This window comes from Triturus cristatus, chromosome 5_2, assembly GCF_964204655.1.
Source record: "Triturus cristatus chromosome 5_2, aTriCri1.1, whole genome shotgun sequence".
Classification (NCBI taxonomy): Eukaryota; Metazoa; Chordata; class Amphibia; order Caudata; family Salamandridae; genus Triturus; species Triturus cristatus.
In genome coordinates, this window is record NC_140588.1 from 76,232,702 (window position 1) to 76,254,394 (window position 21,693).

Genomic DNA, 21,693 nt, shown 5'->3' on the forward strand with positions numbered 1-21,693 from the left:
TGCACACAATGTATTGCATATTATATTTCACGCCCCGGTTCATCTTATATCACACTTTTTGGTGCATAGTTTATACCATACACTATATCTAGTTTTCATTTTCAATCGTGCTCTCAGGACTATGTTCTATTTAACACTGCGTTCACCTTCCCTTTTCACGGGCATTACATTTTGCGATGGGGGTGGAGGGTCAGGGGGTGTTTCTGCCAAGTGAGCCCGGAGTCACAGTCAAAAACGTCCTGTTCTTCCTGAATAAAAGTGAGATTATGCTGCATACCTGTTCATATTTTAAGCAGTTCGCACAGACACACATTTTAAAAACAATAAAGTTCCTAATACCCACCTTCTCTGAACAGCTAGCTTGCTGCCCCATCCACCTCCTCCCTATCCTCTGTTGTCTGAATCCATGGACTAGCCTCCTCCCTCCTGCCATGCATGGTCTGATGTGCTGCCACTGTCCTCCATTTAGCATGATATACCAGTCCACTCCTCCTGCTCTCCCTTGCCCAATTCTTCATGCCATGCCCCTATCCCCTTCCTCCTGTCCTCCATGGTCCATTTTACTGCCACGCCTTTCTGCCCTCACTGGTCTGTTGTGCTGCAACTGCTCCTCCTGCCTGCCCCGCGCGGTCTGTTGTGGGGCCCCTTCGCCTGAACTCTCTTGTCTGTGCCCAGGTCCTGACCCTCCCTTCTATCCTCCATGGTCCTTTGTGCATGCCCCTGTACCCTCCTTCTTGCCCATCATAGCCATTGTGTTGCCACTAACCCACCCACTTGCCATGCAAAGCCTTCTGTGCTGCCACGGCCCCTATCACCTTCCCTGTGTGGTCAGCTAGCTGCCCCTGACCCCCTCCCACCTTCCCTCCATGGTCTGTGTGTATGCCATCATAGTCCCACTGTTGCTCTCCAAGGTGTGTCTTGTTTCTAGTGCCCATCCTGCCTGACCTGCATGGTCATCTTGCTGTTCCTGCTCTGCCCCCTTGCCCCCCAGCCCTCTGTTTCCATGTGCAGACCCCTATTCCCTCCCTCCTGGCTTGTCTGTTCCATTGTAATGCCCCTGATCATTCACTCCTGCCCTTTATGGTCTGTTATGCTTCAGCTTTCTCTCCTGTCTGTCCATTATGGTCAGCTAGCTACCATTGCCTCTTTCCCCTCTGATCTCTGTTGTCCATGTGCATGGTCCTGTCCCCTCCCTATTGCTTTCTATGGATTGTTGTACTGCACTCCCGTCCCGCATGCCCTGTGTGGTGTATTGTGCTGCTGCAAACCCTGCTGCCTGCCCTGTAGGGTCAGTTTGGTGCACCTCTCCATGTCTCTCCTGTCCTCTGTTATCCTAGTCCATGTCCCTACCCCAATTACTCCTACCGTCCATGATCCAATGTACCATACTTGCGAACATTTTGAACTTGGTAAGAGGGAGATTTTGAAAAAAATGGGGTATTGATTTTCCCCTTTGAGTTACATTGAGAAAGAGGCGGTGTAGACAGGAGACAGATCAAATAAAGCCCATTTGAGGTTAAAAACATTGGACGTTTCCTGGCTGAATCGGGTCTGTTGGCATGTATGGTTGTACTACCACTGACTCTTCCTTCTGCCCACAATGGTCTATTATATTGCCACAGCCTCTCTTGCCAGTCCTGTATTATTGGTTTGTTGCCCCTGCCCCCGTTTCCATTGCCATCAATAGTCTGTTGTGCTGCCACTGCCCTTCCTGCCTGCCCAGTGTGGTCAAATTGTTGCCTCTGCACCCTCCTACCTGCCTTCAATTATCAGAGTCCATGCCCCTGGCCTCTGCCTCTCAACAGTATCCTAATGAACAACTAGATTGCTAACATTCTACATTTATTACAAAAGCGTGCAACGCCTGATGTCATCTTGATGTAATCAAAACTGTAATACCTAGAGCATTTCCTGTAGAAATTATATATATGAGAGGGTCTTTTTTGCATCAAAATTATGGTTAGTGCTCTAAAAAACTAAAATGAGGACATATTTTCTGAGTTTTCAAATAGCGACAAAGCACTTTTAAATTATTTGTTATCTTTATGTTTTTTTATCCAGTTGACCACTTGATTAAATGTTGCACTTAGGGGAGAAGATGTGGTGTTGCTTCCAGAGCGTTACAACAAACAAATGATGGACGGAATGCTGACAATGCAGACATTCTCCCCCAGTCAAGAGATCTGGGTTAAATCCATCGTTCTTTTGCCCACTACACCACCCCAGTTTAGACATGGCCATATGCAAATCAGTCTTGACCCTGTGCCTCATGGGAACAGTCCAGCCCGAACTGCCAAGCCATGTCTTCCCTGGACCGGAATCAAGCATCCTAGGACCGGTTTCTGGCTATCAGCCGTCATCAGCCAGGATAGCTTGACTCCAGTGGTGTAGTGAGCACGGGTCCCACGTCTGGGAATACCCATCCCACTTAGGGCGAAAAGCGTTACAACAAACAAATGATGGACGGAATGCTGACAATGCAGACATTCTCCCCCAGTCAAGAGATCTGGGTTAAATCCATCGTTCTTTTGCCCACTACACCACCCCAGTTTAGACATGGCCATATGCAAATCAGTCTTGACCCTGTGCCTCATGGGAACAGTCCAGCCCGAACTGCCAAGCCATGTCTTCCCTGGACCGGAATCAAGCATCCTAGGACCGGTTTCTGGCTATCAGCCGTCATCAGCCAGGATAGCTTGACTCCAGTGGTGTAGTGAGCACGGGTCCCACGTCTGGGAATACCCATCCCACTTAGGGCGAAAAGCGTTACAACAAACAAATGATGGACGGAATGCTGACAATGCAGACATTCTCCCCCAGTCAAGAGATCTGGGTTAAATCCATCGTTCTTTTGCCCACTACACCACCCCAGTTTAGACATGGCCATATGCAAATCAGTCTTGACCCTGTGCCTCATGGGAACAGTCCAGCCCGAACTGCCAAGCCATGTCTTCCCTGGACCGGAATCAAGCATCCTAGGACCGGTTTCTGGCTATCAGCCGTCATCAGCCAGGATAGCTTGACTCCAGTGGTGTAGTGAGCACGGGTCCCACGTCTGGGAATACCCATCCCACTTAGGGCGAAAAGCGTTACAACAAACAAATGATGGACGGAATGCTGACAATGCAGACATTCTCCCCCAGTCAATGTTTTTGCATTTGTCACCCCGAGTGGGAAGGGTATGCTCAGACGTGAGTCCCGTGCTCTCCATGCCACTGGAATCAAGCTATCCTGGCTGACGAGGGCTGAAAGCCCGAAACCGGTCCTAGGATGCTTGTTTCCAGTCCAGGGAGGACCTGGCTTGGCAGTTCGGGCTGGACTGTTCCCATGGGGCACAGGGTCAAGACTGATTTGCATATAGCTGGGTTCAAACTGGAATGGCATGGTGAGCAAAAAAACGATGGATTTAGGCCCAGATCTCTGTACTGGGGTGAATGTATGACATTGTTCTGCATTCTGTCCATCAATTGTTGTTTTTGCATTTGTCACCCCGAGTGGGAAGGGTATGCTCAGACGTGAGTCCCGTGCTCTCCATGCCACTGGAATCAAGCTATCCTGGCTGACGAGGGCTGAAAGCCCGAAACCGGTCCTAGGATGCTTGTTTCCAGTCCAGGGAGGACCTGGCTTGGCAGTTCGGGCTGGACTGTTCCCATGGGGCACAGGGTCAAGACTGATTTGCATATAGCTGGGTTCAAACTGGAATGGCATGGTGAGCAAAAAAACGATGGATTTAGGCCCAGATCTCTGTACTGGGGTGAATGTATGACATTGTTCTGCATTCTGTCCATCAATTGTTGTTTTTGCATTTGTCACCCCGAGTGGGAAGGGTATGCTCAGACGTGAGTCCCGTGCTCTCCATGCCACTGGAATCAAGCTATCCTGGCTGACGAGGGCTGAAAGCCCGAAACCGGTCCTAGGATGCTTGTTTCCAGTCCAGGGAGGACCTGGCTTGGCAGTTCGGGCTGGACTGTTCCCATGGGGCACAGGGTCAAGACTGATTTGCATATAGCTGGGTTCAAACTGGAATGGCATGGTGAGCAAAAAAACGATGGATTTAGGCCCAGATCTCTGTACTGGGGTGAATGTATGACATTGTTCTGCATTCTGTCCATCAATTGTTGTTTTTGCATTTGTCACCCCGAGTGGGAAGGGTATGCTCAGACGTGAGTCCCGTGCTCTCCATGCCACTGGAATCAAGCTATCCTGGCTGACGAGGGCTGAAAGCCCGAAACCGGTCCTAGGATGCTTGTTTCCAGTCCAGGGAGGACCTGGCTTGGCAGTTCGGGCTGGACTGTTCCCATGGGGCACAGGGTCAAGACTGATTTGCATATAGCTGGGTTCAAACTGGAATGGCATGGTGAGCAAAAAAATGATGGATTTAGGCCCAGATCTCTGTACTGGGGTGAATGTATGACATTGTTCTGCATTCTGTCCATCAATTGTTGTTTTTGCATTTGTCACCCCGAGTGGGAAGGGTATGCTCAGACGTGAGTCCCGTGCTCTCCATGCCACTGGAATCAAGCTATCCTGGCTGACGAGGGCTGAAAGCCCGAAACCGGTCCTAGGATGCTTGTTTCCAGTCCAGGGAGGACCTGGCTTGGCAGTTCGGGCTGGACTGTTCCCATGGGGCACAGGGTCAAGACTGATTTGCATATAGCTGGGTTCAAACTGGAATGGCATGGTGAGCAAAAAAACGATGGATTTAAGCCCAGATCTCTGTACTGGGGTGAATGTATGACATTGTTCTGCATTCTGTCCATCAATTGTTGTTTTTGCAGTTGCTTCCAGAGCTGCAGACTTTGCAACTGGGGAACCAGGTTGGAGTTGCTGCTTCAGTTCAACATTCTGTGATTCTGGTCATATCACTTAATCTCCCCATGTCTACAACCACAATGAATTTGATCTTGTGTGATGTAACCAATGCTCATGTAAAGCACTCCAATACCTGACAAGTCTGCACTATATAAAACTGCAAAAACACAAAAAATATATGTTTTGCACACTTCTATCATTGGGCTACATGTGGGCTACATCTGGGTGATATTTGTACTGCATTTGGGCTCTTTTTTCTCTGGTGGCCATCTTGGCAGACTTATTTTTTATGAAGTTTCCTAATTTCCTCATTTACTGCAGTCTCCTCAGTAGGAAATACTTTCAGTGTTTTACTTTGATTCCATCAAGAAGGTATTCAGATATGTCACACATATGCCATAAATTCTGAATGTTAGCACTCTAGTTACTCATTAGATCACTGTAGTAAAGCTACTGCTCACCACGGAAGTCTGCTGCTGGTATTAAAAGTGCATGTTTCAGTCTGCATGTCAGAATTCTTTAATGAAATATAAGAGGATTTGAAAAGTCACTCAAAATGTGCCCTAATTTTTCTTTCCTCACCACTAATCATAATTTCTATGGCAAAATGAACCCTCTCATTGTGTTCCTTTTTAATTAAATGTTTTAAGTGTTACCAGTTTATTCCAATCAAGATGGCTTCAGGTGTGCCATACTTTTGTCATAGGTAAGACAGTAAGCGCTCTAGTTGTTCTTAAGAACACTCTGGGACATTCTGTCATTGGGCTATACTTGGGCTACATCTGGGTGATATTTGGGCTACATTTGGGCTCTTTTGTCTCTGGTGGCCATCTTGGGAGACTTATTTGTTATGAAGTTTCCTAATTTCCTTATTTACTGCAGTCTCCTCAGTAGGAAATACTTTCCGTTTTTTACTTTGGTTCCATCAAGAAGGCATTCAGATGTGTCACACATTTGCCATAAATTCTGAATGTTAGCACTCTAGTTGCTCATTAGATCACTGTAGTAAAGCTACTGCTCACCAGGGAAGTCTGTTGCTGGTATTCAAAGTGCATGTTTCAGTCTGCATGTCACTCAAAATGTGCCCTAATTTTTCTTTCTGCAGCACTAATCATAATTTCTATGGCAAAATGAACCACCTCATTTTGTTCCTTTGCAAATTAAATGTTTTAAGTGTTACCACTTTATTCCAATCAAGATGGCTTCAGGTGTGCCACATTTGTGTCATAAGTAAGACTGTTAGCGCTCTAGTTGTTCGTTAGAACACTCTGGGACATTCTGTAATTGGGCTATACTTGGGCTACATCTGGGTGATATTTGTGCTACATTTGGGCTCTTATGTCTCTGGTGGCCATCTTGGGAGACTTATTTGTTATGAAGTTTCCTAATTTCCTCATTTACAACAGTCTCCTCAGTAGGAAATACTTTCAGTTTTTTACTTTGATTCCATCAAGAAAGCATTCAGATGTGTCAGACATTTGCCATAAATTCAGAATGTTAGCACTCTAGTTGCTCATTAGATCACTGCAGTAAAGCTACTGCTCACCAGGGAAGTCTGCTGCTGGTATTGAAAGTGCATGTTTCAGTCTGCATGTCAGAATTTTTTAATGAAATAGAAGAGTATTTGAGAAGTCACTCAAAATGTGCCCTAATTTTTCTTTCTGCAGCACTAATCATACTTTCTATGGCCAAATGCACCCCCTCCTTTTGTTCCTTTTTAAATGAAATGATTTAAGAGTTACCACTTTATTCCAATCAAGATGGCTTCAGGTGTGCCATACGTTTGTCATAAGTAGGACTTTTAGCGCTCTAGTTGTTCTTTAGAACACTCTGGGAATCTGCAGTAGAACACAAAGGAATCAACTGACAGCCTCTGCCCTTGTTGGATGTACATGTTTTATTGAGAATGTCAGACTTCATTCTCACATGACTGAGAAAGATAATGTGAATTTACATCTGTGGGAAAAGCATGAGAAAATAGTTTTCTCTCAAACATGATTCATGATATCAAAGCAGAAGGGTTTTTCACATAGTAAAATCACCTTAGAACACACCACAATTCCTAAAATGAGTATGGTACCATCAACAAACGATTTATAATGTAACTAAAGTACCTTCTATTAACTGCAATGCTTTGTATTGAGGTGCTATCATGTATATTGGTCCCAAGATGGCTGCCAACACTTCTTGGATGAAGTGCTGACAGCCAATCAGATCTCACGATGAGATGTGTGGTTAGGCTCCACCCAGATATATATGTGATTTTGATTTTCTCAGGAACTACTGAATGGATTTACACCATTTAAGCAAAAGGCATGACTCTGAACCAAGGTCTACCTTTCTGCCAAATTTGGTGTAATTCCGTTCAGCAGTTCGGGCTGTAGCTGCGGCTAAAGGTCCTATGGGAAATTACATGGGGAAAACAAGTTTTGGGACCCCCCTTTTTTCTCAGAACCCGCTACACAAATCATCTCGAGACTTTCAGGATAGGAGCAGACCGGAGCTGGCCAAATGTTTTGAAAATTTCGTGAAGATTCGTCAACGGGCGCCAAAGCTATTCCAAATAGAATGTTGCGGATTTCCTATGGAAAATAGGTCCTAACTATAACTACCTACTGGCGACCGCCAGTAAGTAATATATATATGTATATATCCACAGGTTTCAGGGATGTGATAGTTAGAAATTAGCATTTTAAAACCCTTAGACATTAAATGAAAAAAACACAGGTTTCAGGGACGTTATAGTTAGTTGGACATTTCATGGACAGGGCATCTCAAATGACATCACTGATGACATCATCCACTTAATATCTTATGCGCCCCTTACACCCTAATATAACTTTTCAGACAACTACTCTAAAATATAGACTATCTTTCTCGAAACCATAGACACACCAATTCTAGTTAGTACATATGCACTCACTGATTCATAAGTCCACACACACACACCACTCACACATAAAGCTCCGGGGAGGTAGTGGTCCCCGGGGCCGGGGGTCAGCTACGGGCCCTGTATTTAATTTTGGCAATGCCCCAAGGAGGTGGTGGTCCCTGGGGCAGTGTGGGGGGACAGAACCCCCCACACTTTTATTTTTATTGAAGCCCTGGGGAGGTGGTGGCCCATGGGTCTTAGGGGGCCCACAAGACCCCGTACATAATTATACAGATGCCCCGGGAGGTGGTGGTCCCTGGGGCAGTGTGGGGGGCAGGAGCTGCTGCCCCACACATAATTTATACCAGCCACAGAGAGGTGGTGGTCCCCGGAGCTGCAGGGGGGCCGCCTTCCCCCTGCATAATATCAATCATGACCCGGGGAGGTGGCGGTCCCTGGGACTGCAAGGTTCCCCGCTCACCCCACATATATTTTACTTATTGCCCCGAGACCTGGCCCACCCGGGGGCTTATTAAAACCATGCTTCTTGGTGTTTTTTATTTGCTCGGCAGGATTCGCAAATCTTGCAGAAATAATAAAAAAGTGCTTTTCTTTGCCATGGAGGTCCCTGTGGGTCAGTGTGTTTCTACCCTGCCCCCTTTTCCTTTTTTTTGCCATTTACGGTTGTACTGAGTCACTAGATGGCTGCCAAAATGTCTTTGTTTGGAGTGTTGACAGCCAATCAAAATGAAGCTCATGATCAGGAGGGTTCACGGATCTACTGCGGTCATCAGATATCAATATTTTTTATTTTGTTTTATTTCTCAGGCACTGCTGAATGGATTAACACCTTTTAAATCAAAGAGTGCACTATGGACCAAGAGCTACCTCTCTGCCAAATTTGGTGTAATTCCGTTCAGCAGTTCGGTCTGTGGCTGCTACAAAGTTTTCCTATGGAAATTACCATAGAGAAACACATTTTGGGACCCCCTTTTTCCTCGGCCCCCGCTTGATGACCCATCCCGAAACTTTCAAGACAGGAGGTGACCGGAGCACCCCATTAGTTTGGAAAATTTTACTGAGATTCGTAAACCAGAGCCAAAGATATTGGCAAATGAACAAACATTTTTTTTAATAGAAATGAGGTCCTAACTATAACTACCTACTGGCGACCGCCAGTAGGTAATATGTATATATATCGCCAGTAGGTAGTTATAGTTAGGACCTAGTTTTCAAATGAAAAGCGTTTTTTTGATTTGCCAATATATTTGGCGTTGTTTGACAAATCTTCGCCAAATTTAGAAAACAAGTCAGGGCAGCTGCTGTGTTGAAATTTTTGGGAGGATTTGTCAGGCGGGGGCTGAGGAAAAGGGGGGGATCCAAAAATGTGTTTTAGCCATGTTAATTTCCTTAGGAAACTTTAGACAGGGCTACAGCCTGAACTGCTGAACGGAATTACACAAAATTTGGCAAATAGGTGGCTCTTGGTTCAGAAAACACTCTTCATGTTAAATGGTGTAAATCCATTCAGTATTTCCTAAGAAATTTAAAGATTTATCAGACAACTGGGGACACGGAGGATCCACAAACCCTCTCATTCTCATGCCTGAGATCTGCTTGGCTGCCAACACTTCATACCAGGAAGTGCTGGCAACCATCTTGCTACTCGGTTATACCGAGTCACAAGAAAAAAGGTAAAACCATGACAAACCAAGACCAAGGGGCAGGGTAAAAATGCCCTGACACCTGCTCAGGGGGTCCCACAGGGACCCTCAGGGCAAAAAAAACGAATTAAAAATATAGGTGGGAGTCGCAGTGGATCCATAGATCTAGCTGAAAATATTTATAAAAAATGAAGTGTGGGCTCATGCACTTAGTTTCCTTTAAGCCCCTGGGTGGGCCAGGTACAGGGGGCAATGAAAAAATGAGATGCCATCTCCCTGGGGCTTATAGAATGAATGAGGGGGGGCTAGGCACCCCCCCGCTGCCCCAGAGACCCCCACCTTCCCAAGGCTAATTATCTTAAATGCGGGGGAGCCACATGCCCTGCAGCCCCAGGTGCCACCACCTTCCCCGGACTAAATTGAGAAATATGCGTGGGGGGCCCCAGCCCCTCACACAGCCCAGGAACTCGTGGAGCCAGAAATGGCCCAGGGGGCTGCAACATCTAGGGATGGCTCAGCAATTTCTCAGAGTGCCCACCCCCAGCACATTGGAGTTTGCTATGGGATGAGGAGAGCACTGCTCTGCCATTCCATAGCAAACAAATGTTCAACTTTGAACAAGTGAGAGCATTTTGCACCAGGGAGCTGCATCTTAGCAGCTCACTGGCATACAAAGCAATACCTGCTCCTGCAGGAGGCGGCAGCCAGCCTGGACTGCGGGGCCTTCAGGCTCCCCCTGTGGTCCCAATGGAGATGGCCATGCTCTGGAAAATGGGGTCACCAGGGGCAAAAATGGCCTGCGGAGGAAGGTGGCTGGGCCCCCTTCCTTTAAAACAAAAAAAATGGAAAGAATGGCTGGGCCCCGGGGGATGGGGTCCTGGGGCCCAAATCATCCTGGGGAGGGTCTGCACAACCTCCCTCCCTGTTAACAAATACAGACAAAGGCCCAGCCTCAGGGGATGGGGTCCCCTGGGCCCAAAAGGGTCAAGGGAAGGGGGGGCTACACAGCCCCCCTCCCTAAGTAACCCCAAAAAACACAAAGCTGGCAACTCACCAAAGGCCCTGTCTCTTTTCCCCACTACTCTGCAAATGTGGCTCTGTTGTGCTCTTGGTTGGGTAATGAAGCACTCCTGAGGGTCCTTATTGGCCAAATAGCCCACCTATCACCTCCAGTAATTCCCACACACAGTGGGATTGCTGGGAGGTGGTTGGATGCCATGCCCCTTTTAATACCACTCTGCAAAGGTGCCTCTCGGCGCACTGCTGATGGGGCGATAAGGTCCCCTTGCGTCCTGAGGGCTTCAGGACTGAAGTGTACTTCATCTCCCAAGCAGCAGTGCACCAGGAGACATGTTTGTAGAGCGGTGGAGAAAGAGGGTGGGGCCTCTGACCACCTCTCAGCAATCCAACTATGTGAGGTTAACTAGAAGTAACAGGAGTGCTAGTTGGCCCCCAGGGACCCTTAACAGGCAAGGGGACTTCATCCTCCAAATAGTAGTACACCAGGAGGCGCATTTGCAGAGTGGAGGACCACGCAGCAATCCCACTAATTGGGGTTTACTGGAGGTAACAGGTAGACTAGTTGGCCCCTAAGGACCCCCAGCAGCAAAGGGGACCTCATCTCCCAACCAAGAGAGCACCAGGAGGTGGATGTGAACGGAGGCATGGCCTGCTATCAGAGCCCAGTAATGCTGCTGTATAGGACTTACTGGAGGTAATAGGAGGGGAGAAGGCTCCCAAGGACATCCTTGGATTCCAATTACCTCTCCTGTTACCACCAGAGCTGTCAGAGACCATGCCCTCTTTCTCTAACCACTCTGCAAATGTCCCTCCCGGCGCACTAATATTTGGGGGATAAAGTTCCTTTGGCTCCAGAGGGACCGTGAGGGCCAAGAAGCCCTCCTGGTACATCCTATATGCCCTAAGCAGTGGAATTCCTGAGAGCTGGACGGAGGCCCAGCCCTTTTACTCCACCACTCTGCAAACGCAACTGCTAGTTAAAAAATGTAGAAATTCACTGAAAAAATCAAAGTTTTTAGGGATGTTATAGTTAGGAATTGACATTTTTTTAAAAGCTTAGAAATTCACTTAAAAATCCAAGGGTTATAGTTAGGCTTACATTTCACTTGTACAAAACCAGAAAAATTCAGCAGTTATAGTTACCTGAGCCAACTAAAACTCACGCCTCTGCAATGCACTGCTTATGACTTCACATATTGCATCACTCATGACATGGTCAGTGACATCCTCACTGGAGGCCATGGCCCCTCCCCACCACACTGCAAACTCACCTCCTAGTGCACTTCTGGTTGGGGAATAAATTCCAATTTACTCATGAGGGCCTCAGAACTCAAGTGAACTTCTTCCTCCAAACAGGAGAGCGCCAAGAGGCGCGTGCAGAGTGGTGGGAAATGGGGAAGTAGCCTCTGACAACCTCTCAGCAATCCAGCTGTAGAGCCAAGGGGACTTCATCTCCCAACTAGTAGTGTGCCAGGAGGCATGTTAGCAGAGTGATGGAGAAAAGGGGTCATGGCCTCCGACCACATCTCAGCAAACGTGATATGTGGGACTTACCGGAGGTAACAGGAGGGGTAGTTGGCCCCCAAGAATGTCCCTGGATGCCAACTACTTCTCCTGTTGCCTGCAGTATGTCTCACATATCAGGATTGCCAAGAGGCCTTCGAAGTCTATGTCCCCTTTCTCCACTACTCTGCAAACACCATCACTACTTAAAAAAACATAGAAATTTACTGACAAAACCAAAGATTACAGGGACATTATACTTAGGAATTAGCATTTAAAAACCTTAGAAATTCAATAAAAAAACAAAGTTTACAGTGTCTTTATGGTTAGAAAGTGGAATACAATAAACCTTGTAGTTAGCCCAGGTGTCACTTGTACAAACCCAGAGAAATTCAGCCATTTTAGTTAGTGAGCTATCTATAACTTGCGCCCCCACAATGCACTGCTTATGACCTCACATATTACATTACTCGTAACATGGTCAGTGATATCACTCATGACATCACTGATGATATCATCTAGTGACTGTGAGTGTTTCTAAAAAGTTTGAGTCTTAAATTATATATCGAGGTGTATTTGTGAGTCAGTGCATGCATGAGTGCCTGACTGAATGATTCAGGGTGTACATGACTTACTATATAACTGAGTAATTGCATGTCTCAGTGAAAGCATGGGTGAGTGACTAGTTGTGTGAATGTCTGTATCTGTCTGTTAGTTGGTGTCTAAGTGGCTGTATGGGTATGTGAGTGGGTATGTGAGTTTCTGTATGGGTGGGTGATTGGTTCTCTGAGTATCTCTATGGGTGTCTGAGTGTCTGAGTGGGTGAGTCAGTGGCTGTATTGGTTAGTGAGTATGTGTGTGTGGGACTGTATGGGTGATTGAGTATGTGAATATGTTGGTGAGTGAGTGCATGTGTCAGTGGTATACGGGTGAGTAACTGGATATGTGAAAAGCAGTATAGGTGAATGATGGGGTATAAGAGTGACTGTATGGGTGAGTGAGTGAATGTAAGAGTGGCTTGTGTGCTTGTGTCAGTGACTGTATAGGTGAGTGAGTATGTGTAAGTATCTGTATGTGTAAGTGAGTGAGTGTATGTATAACTGTATGGGTGAGTAAGTGGTTGTGTGACTGACTCAGTGTGTGAGTGGCTGTATGGGTGTATAAGTGGATATGTCAATGGTTGTATTAGTGTGTGAGTGGGTGTATGAGTGGCTGTATGGGTGAGTGAGTGATATGTGTGTTGACCTATGAATCAGAGAGTGGCTGGGTAAGTACTGGTATGTGTGTGTGAATGGGATTGAGAATGGTTTTGTTGTAGTTGGAGTGGGTGGTGCCCCCCTTCCTGAACTTGTTGGGCCCCAGTGTCCCCATTTCCCAGAGCTGAGTACTTAAAAGGAGGGGGCATGTGTCCCCTCTCCCTCAGCCTTACTAAGCCCTGGAAATCCCAGTCCCAAGGGCTGTATTTTTTTTAATCACCGGGTGGGGCCCCTGGTCCCCTCCCCAAGCCTCATTAAACCCTGGGACCTCATCCCGCAGGGCCATTTTAGTCTAAAAGGGAGGGAGCCATGTTACCCCCTCTCCAAGCTCATTATGATCCTGGGAACACCAAGGCCCCAGCTGGCTCCCCACAAGGTATGGGAGCCGGCATTGTTCCTGCCATGAGGGAACATCTATTTATGCTGCTCCCTCTGGGCAGGATCAAAATCTTGCCCTTGGGCATTTTTAACGCCCCCACCGGTTGGGAGCAGGCTTTGTGTTTGCTCCTCTTTGGTGGGGGTTTTAAAAAAGCTCCCATGAAATAGGAGCAAATGCAAGAATTTCTGCCTCATCCGTGTGGGCAGGGAAACTGCTGTATCCCGTGGGTGGGCTCTCTGGGACACAGCAAGTAAGAGGCTGTATGGGTTAGTGAGTATGTGTGTGTGGGGCTGTGAGGAATGGAGCCCCAGGGCCGTGTAAAAGCTCAGGGAAAGGGCTGCATGCCCCGTCCCCATAACCTATACTTTGGGCCCCAGGGCCAAATATGGCCCAGGGAAGGGGACTGGGCGCCCTTTGCCAATTTTAATTAAATTGGGCCTTGGGAGATGGGGTCTGCAGGGTTTATTATTGCACAGGAAGGGTCCACACCCCCATATTCATTAAATGAGGCCCTGAGGATGGAGTCTGCGGGCTGAAAATTGCCTAGGGGTGGGACCTGTTGGCCCCTCTTCCCTTAAATAAACAATGAAGACTCTGGGCGCCATTTCATTTTCTTTTCCACATCCTGTTGGAGTCACCTGGGATTTTGGAAAATAACACACTTATTCTTTCAAAATCATTTTGGCACAGGGAGGGGCCCTCTAGTTCCCCACCGTGGGACCTAGGGGGCAATGTAGTCCTACTCTACCCCCTTATATATTTTCTTTCTAAACTTTCAAATCAGGGGACTCAGTCCCTGAGTTCTTTAATGGCTGTAAGCAATATTTTCCACATCTTACTGGCAGCCAGTCAGAGCACTAGCTCCCGCAAGAGTCTGGCTACCAAGAAAGCGAATTGGTCCAAGGTGAAAAAAGGTCTCTGGAACAATCAGATTGCTAATTTTTTTTTACTGGATGTGAAGGACTCTCAAAACCAACTATCGAGATATACAAATATTTTTCAACGCTAATATCTCAAAAACAACTGACTAGATGTACACCAAATCACAAAAAGCCGAATCCGTGTTCCAAGATTTAGCTACCTGATAAATTTGGTGTAATTCAATTTTTTGCAGTAGGGCTTCTTTAAAAAGTCTCTGGAAAAAGTATGGGAATTTTAAGTTTTGGAACCCCCTTTTTTCTTGACCCCTGCTTGAGGATCACCCAAAACTTTTCATGGACAAACCAGTCAAAAGTAGTACCTTTCTCAAAAGTTTCATAGAGATTCTTCAAATGTGGAAAAGGTATCAGCAAAACAACAAAGGCATGAAAATGCTGATCTAACTACGATTACTGAGTGGCATCCACCACTAGGCAATATCTATACATATCTATATATCTACATCTAGTGGCCACTCTGTAGTTATAGTTAGGATTCACAGAGATAGGACTGCCTCAGATTTTTTTAACAGTTGTAGCAGCAACATGGCCAGTTGGATTCCTGTAACAATTGTCTAGAATAAAGATTAGAGTATATAAAGGATCCTTTTTGGTAGTAGATGTAATTTGGCAATGTAGTTTTAAAGTTATAAGGCACTAAAATTAGTGATACATTGGGCAGCATTATTCCGCAGTAATAATGTGGTATAGTGTGGTACATTCCAATGACAAGGTAGTACATGATTAGGTAATGACTGCCTTTACAAAAATAAAAGGCAGCCATGTTGTGTTTAGCACATTTTTGCTGTGTTCTGGGTTTTACACCAAATGTAGTGTACTAGTTGGTTATAAGTTCTTAGGCAGGATTGAAGTACTTTAGGTAAGTATGTAAAGGTAGGTAAAAGGCTACTTTATATATTTTTTACAACATTTATGGAGTAATGCAATACTACCTAGAAAGTACCACAATACTTAATAAAATGTTAAAAAAACAAGAATACACTGTACTTCACTAAATGAAACAAACATAGCGTGCCACGGTGCATTTTTATTTTTTTTAATATAATTTCTTGTTTCCAAAAGGTTTATGGAGTACCACAGTATTACCTCAAAAATCCAGCAGCACATACAAAACAATATGCATTTGTAAACAAAATGTAGACTGCACTGTATTTGAAAAAGTTTGAGCATATGTAGCAAGAAGGGCAACTGGAGGACATATGGCTTATTTTGACCTAGAGTACCCAAAGGAACATAAGGTAGGGGATAGTATTCCCTCCTTTGACGGAAGAGAATCAAATACTACATTTGATTATATATTTTTTTACTGCATGTTTGTCCCTGTAGGTTGTATCCTACACAGATAAGTGGTCCCCAATTCAGTGACAATAACCCTATAAGTTTATGGGTGAGGAAAAGCAAATCCTTATAAAGGTATTAATGGTGCTGATATTATCCTACAGGATCAGGCATGTAGGCTTGAATGGAATAAGGAAGTTCCCAATCAGCTATTCAAAAGGGTATATAGTGCTAAAGGCTTATGGCAGGATATACCACAGCTGGTCAAATCCCTTGTGCAACCTGTAAGCAAAACAAGGAAAGGTAGGGAAAGATGGTTTGACCACAAATGTACAGAGGTAGCATCAGAAATTAATAAACGCCCTGAAGAGAGAACCTCAAGATAAAGCCCACACAGTTATATGACAGTTATATGTAGAAAATTGTATAAGCAAAGCTTGGAAACCCGTAAAGCAGAAATCAAAAGAGAAGCCTGGTTTGGTTTATTGTCCATGGTTGTCATCAAAAACAGCGCTAGGTTCTGAGAGATTGTTAATAGACCATTCTGTTTGTGAACTAGAAACAGCCCAATTGATTGTACTATACCAGTTGCTCAGTGGATTACACACATTCAAAACATATATGGCAATCCTGCTGAAGTAAAAATTTCTTCCCCCGATACTAGAATGTGGCAAATTTGTTCTGGTTTTCAATGAAGTGGAAGTAAGTGAGGCTGTTTTATTAATGTCAAATAACAAAGCACATGGACTGGAGGGTGTACAGGCTGATCTTTATAAGTTAAATCTGTGATTATGGTCAACATTTTGACACATGCAGTAATGCTGCTTGTTTGATTGGTTTGTCAAGGTCGTGGTTACAATCTATTATCATCCTTGCTTTAAGAAGTGGGAGAGAGATAATCCATGATGTTACAGGCCTATATCTCTGATCGATTCAGCAGTAAAAGTCATGGGCAAAGTGGTACTCCAAAAATTGACTGACTAACTAGAAGAGCAAAAGTTAACGTCTTATTTACTGTGTGGGTCTAGGACAGATAGTTGAACGATAGATCAGTTCCTCAATTTACATCTGATAGCGGGGAAATACATTGTAGCTAAGAATGGGTCACTATATTTGGTGTTTATGGATCTACCCCCTGATCTCAACCGTGTGAATAGATCCAAATTATGGACAGTACTTATTAATACAGAAGTGGACCAGAATATTGTTCATTTATTGTCCGACTTTCATAGGGATCTTTCTGCTGTGGGAAGATATGATCAAAGGGGTAATCTCTTGCCACATATAAAAATACTAAGGGGAGTCAGACAGGGGTGCGTTTTAGCCCTCGTATTTACGTTATATATTAATAATGTAGACTTGTGTCTGTGCTCAGCTTATAAGGACATCCCTCGTGGAGGGGATTGGTTCATTCCTGTGCTCCTTTATGTGGATGATGCAGTGCTAATGGCATTGACAGTGAAGGGGCTTCAATGTTTACTTAATTCTTTTGTCAATTTCATGGCCTCACTGGACTTAAGTGCTCATTTTTCCAAACCATGTACAATGATATTGGGACCAAGAGCTAGAAAACATAAAACTCAATTTGGTGAAGGAAATGAAATTAAGAAGGGTGACTGCTTTTTCTTACTTAGGGGTATTGTTTGATGAAAGAAGCACATGGGCCCCACAAAGTAAGGCAAAAAAATGCCATGGCAATAGCCACTGTAGCTGAGCTTGATTTTGCAAAAAGGTTATGGGCTAAACCAAATCATGCTATGGTTAATATATTTAGAGCCAAGTGCGTTGCTATTGCTTGCTATACGTCTGACATTTGGGGGTATAAAAAGGCAGGAGAGCTCCTAATAGTGGAGAGCACATTTTGTAGAAATCTACTTTCAATTCTGCAATCTGTACCCTCTTATAATATCCACTAGAAATTGGAGGTTGGTTTTGTTCCCGACCTGATAGCAATGGCTCCACTCTTGCAGTGGATTATGATCTGGCTCAACCAAAAAGTCGAGTTGAATCGTAAAATAGTTCAGGACTGTCTGTCTTTCGGCAGAGCAAACAATATCCCCTGGATACGCTATATAAAGAGTTTAGCTGAAAAATTAGAGCACCCTGCCTTATTTGACTCACCCACTGAGCAGGTTAGAGAAGACTTGTCCTAGGTTAAAAAATGGTTTGTGCCTATGGTGCACGCTGAGAGAAAAGCCAGAGAGCTCCTGAAACCATACCTATATATTACCAAACACTACCCCGCTGATAGAACCCTACTAAATTGAAATAACAATCCCCTAACATTGTTTCCTTTTAGCAAGTTTTAGATTAAACCTTTTATAATCTTTGTTGGCGGAACCCCAGGGGTAGTCTAAGATGAAAGACTTGGGCCCCTGTTCATGTGATAATTTTTCCACTCAAGATTCACTGCACTTTATGATGTTCTGTGATTGTATTTGTAAATGTTTTATATTGCCATTATTGAAAGATAAAAGTTTCTTGCAAGTAAGACCTGGGTTAAAATACCGCCAGATGTTACACAATACTTGGGAATGTTTTAATATTGCTAGTTTTTAAGTTGCAGCTGTCAGAAAAAGTTAAAAACGGCTTCTTTGATTATGGGTATATATGGTTCCAATGTAGTAACGTCTGGAACGGATTGTACTTGATGCACCCTGATACTGTTATGTTTGAGATTTGAGGGAAGATATTTTTATATTTATTATGTATTTATCAGATTTTACTGCTTGTACGCTTATGGTTTTAGTTAACCAAATAAAGTATTTTGACTGACTGACAGACAAATATTGTATACTATTGTGCGTTCCTAATTTTTACATATTTACATTTCTTTTCTCTGTAATTACCACATTACTTTCAAGATACTAGTGTGGTACTCTGTTACAAATTATTTTAAATATATTTAGTAATAAGACTACTTTTCCGTATCTTTACATACCTACCTAAACTGCTTTATTCTTTATTGTGCACTTATAATACAGTAGTATACTATGTTTCCAACCAAGAACACAGACTAAGTGTGCTCTAAACAATATGGTTAGCTTTTAATTTTATAAGGGCTTTCATTAACCAATTACATACTGTTTTCTCATCAGATGTTCCACTGTATAGCGTGAAGGTACTGTGGTATACCGTGGCACAATATGTACTAAATATTTTGTGATTTAGAACTTTAACACTATCTAGCCAATTTACATCTACTACCAAAAAGGACCCTTTCCCTCTAAATTTATATTTCTGTTGCATTTCATCTACATATGTTCAGCCATTATCCTGCTACAGCTCTTTAAACTATACTCTGTGACACAACACAACACGTCACTTCACTCTTCTGTAGAACACGCCACTCCACTCTATGACACGTTACTCCACTGTATGACACTCCACTCTACTCTAAGGCATGCCACTCCATTTTAACACAGGCTATTCCACTCTATGACACTTCATGCCATGCCATGCTACTCCCCTCTACAACACGCCACTCCATCTATGATTCGCCACTCCATTGTAGCACATTCCCCTCCACTCTACAACATGCCACTCCACTGTACATCACTATACAACACTCCACTCTATTACACTCCAGTGTAACCTGCTCCACTCTATGCCACTCCTTTCTACATAACTATCATGTATGCTATTCCACTCTGCACCACTACACTCTATGCCACTCTATGCCATTCTACGCTATGCCACTCTATACCAATCCACTCTACGCCACTCCGCTTAATGCCATTCCACTCTTTGACACTACAATCTATGCCACTCCACTCTATGGCTTATAACTTCATCACTACTTCAACAGTTTATGTTTACTACCAAAAAGACCCCTTTCACCTCAAAATCTATATTCCTGCCAAATTTCTTCTAAATACGTGCAGCCATTTATCCACTGTCTCTTTAAATTACCCTCTGGGACTCAACACACCACTCCACACTACTGTATGACACACCACTCCACTCTATGACACATTAATCCACTCTACGACATGCCACCCCACTCTACAACAGTCTACTCCACTCTACTCCACTCCATAATTGTCAACTCACTAGCCACAATACATTAACTATTACTCTTGCCTCTATGATGCACTGCTTGTTCACTTTCATATTCCATGACATACCATGTGAAATTGTAGCATTCATAACAATACTTATGACATCTCAAATTACATATTTTCTGAGAACACTGTGCATGGTAGAGTAGGCAACTTATAGCTAATGTAGTGTAGCTAGTGAGTAGACAACATTGTGTACGAAGTTACGCAAGTAATAGTAATTTGAAGGTGGTGAGGAAATTATAAATTTAAGGTAATACTATAACTTTAGAAATTCTAATGTTTGTGTAGTTTAAGTTTGGTTTGTATACAGAGAATAAATAAAGTCTTAGTAAGTTGAAGGTGGCACGTAAATAATGTTAATGTTACCCACATGTAACATTACCCACTCCTTCCTAAGCAAAATATAAAAAACACCAAATACCTGCTACCCTGTCACCTTCCCACACCTACCTCTGTGCATTGTCTCCCCTTCCCATCCCGAAAATGTGTGCTCCATTGCATCATTTCCAGGCTTATTTACAAGCCCCTTGCGCCGCCGGTGCGTCAGTTTCTCCCATATAAAAAGTGACACACGGGCGACGCAAGAGGCTTGCAAATAAGTCCCTTCGAGCTCAACACCTGTGTCACCACATGGACAGTGGTTCTGTGAGAGACAGAATGTGTATTTTACGCACACTTGCATTTCCTTGTCAGCACGGATTTGCAGTTATTCACAGTGACAGCGGTGATGGCAGTTGGTGGCTCAGGAGGGTGCCCCACATTCCACCACCTCCTCTAGACTCTAGAGAAATTGCAGAAGCAGCTGATCATCGCGAGTCACAGCATGGACTTCAGGACTGGTTTTGTAACTGCTCTGATGAACACCTGTGTTGCACTTGGACCACGCATCTGCCCAACCCAGAAAATGGTCTTAGTACCGTGGGAAATTGTCAATGCAGGAAGAATATCCATAGCAGTACACTGCAACTGTAATTTTTTTTTTAAAAGCTCAGAATGAGATTCTGTGAATCAGGAATTATTGATTTTTATCACAAATATTTTTGGTCGCTTAATTTGCACTTCGACACCACTTAAATTATGAAAATTGTGTGCTTCAGCTTTTGTAAAATACATTATATATTTGTAATAATAATATAAAAGTGTAAAGTACAGCAAAACACACTAACGTTCCTAAAGTATATGCTTGCAGAAATGTGTTTTCCTAAATCTCTATCCTAACTTACAGTGAAGCACTAAACATTTTCTAATCAGTTACTTTTTAACCTCTCATTAGGAAAATTGTCATTCAGGCTTGCTTCAGCCTCAGCAGAAATGAAGTACTTAAACTTAACATAGATTTCTGATTTGTAGAATTTTATGTAGTGTGAAATATAGCTTTCACCGTTTTGTCTGTGGGCCTCTTAAAAAGAGATTTTTTATGTGTCTGAAATTGCTCTGGTTAAGTAAAGGTAATGAAAAAAATCGCCAAGTAGTCTGAAGCTGTCAAGTGAATTTACAGGGTATAAGTTTTTAGCTGTCTTTAAACTATTTATGCCTAGTCTACAAATTGAAGAAAGCATATCAGAAGTGCACATTTCTTGTAATTTGAGACAAATTACACCAGCATAAAAGTAAAACCCATTCATTAAACCTCTTTCCGACATTCTCTACCCTTAAAAAACAGATAGAATGTGGGGTGTTCTGAATGTGCTATTCTGAAAATCATTCATCTGCTGTAGAAAAAAAAGATCCCTTTCTTAATTATTAATTGAAAAAGTAAATGGGCTTTAACCACTCTTCCACATGAGACACATTCACATATTCACAAACAGATCTCGTCAGCAGAGTTCTGAACCCATTGAATTCTTTTCACATTTGTTAAAGATAATCTGTGGTTGAGGCTATTATAGTAATTGAGTTTAGACAGA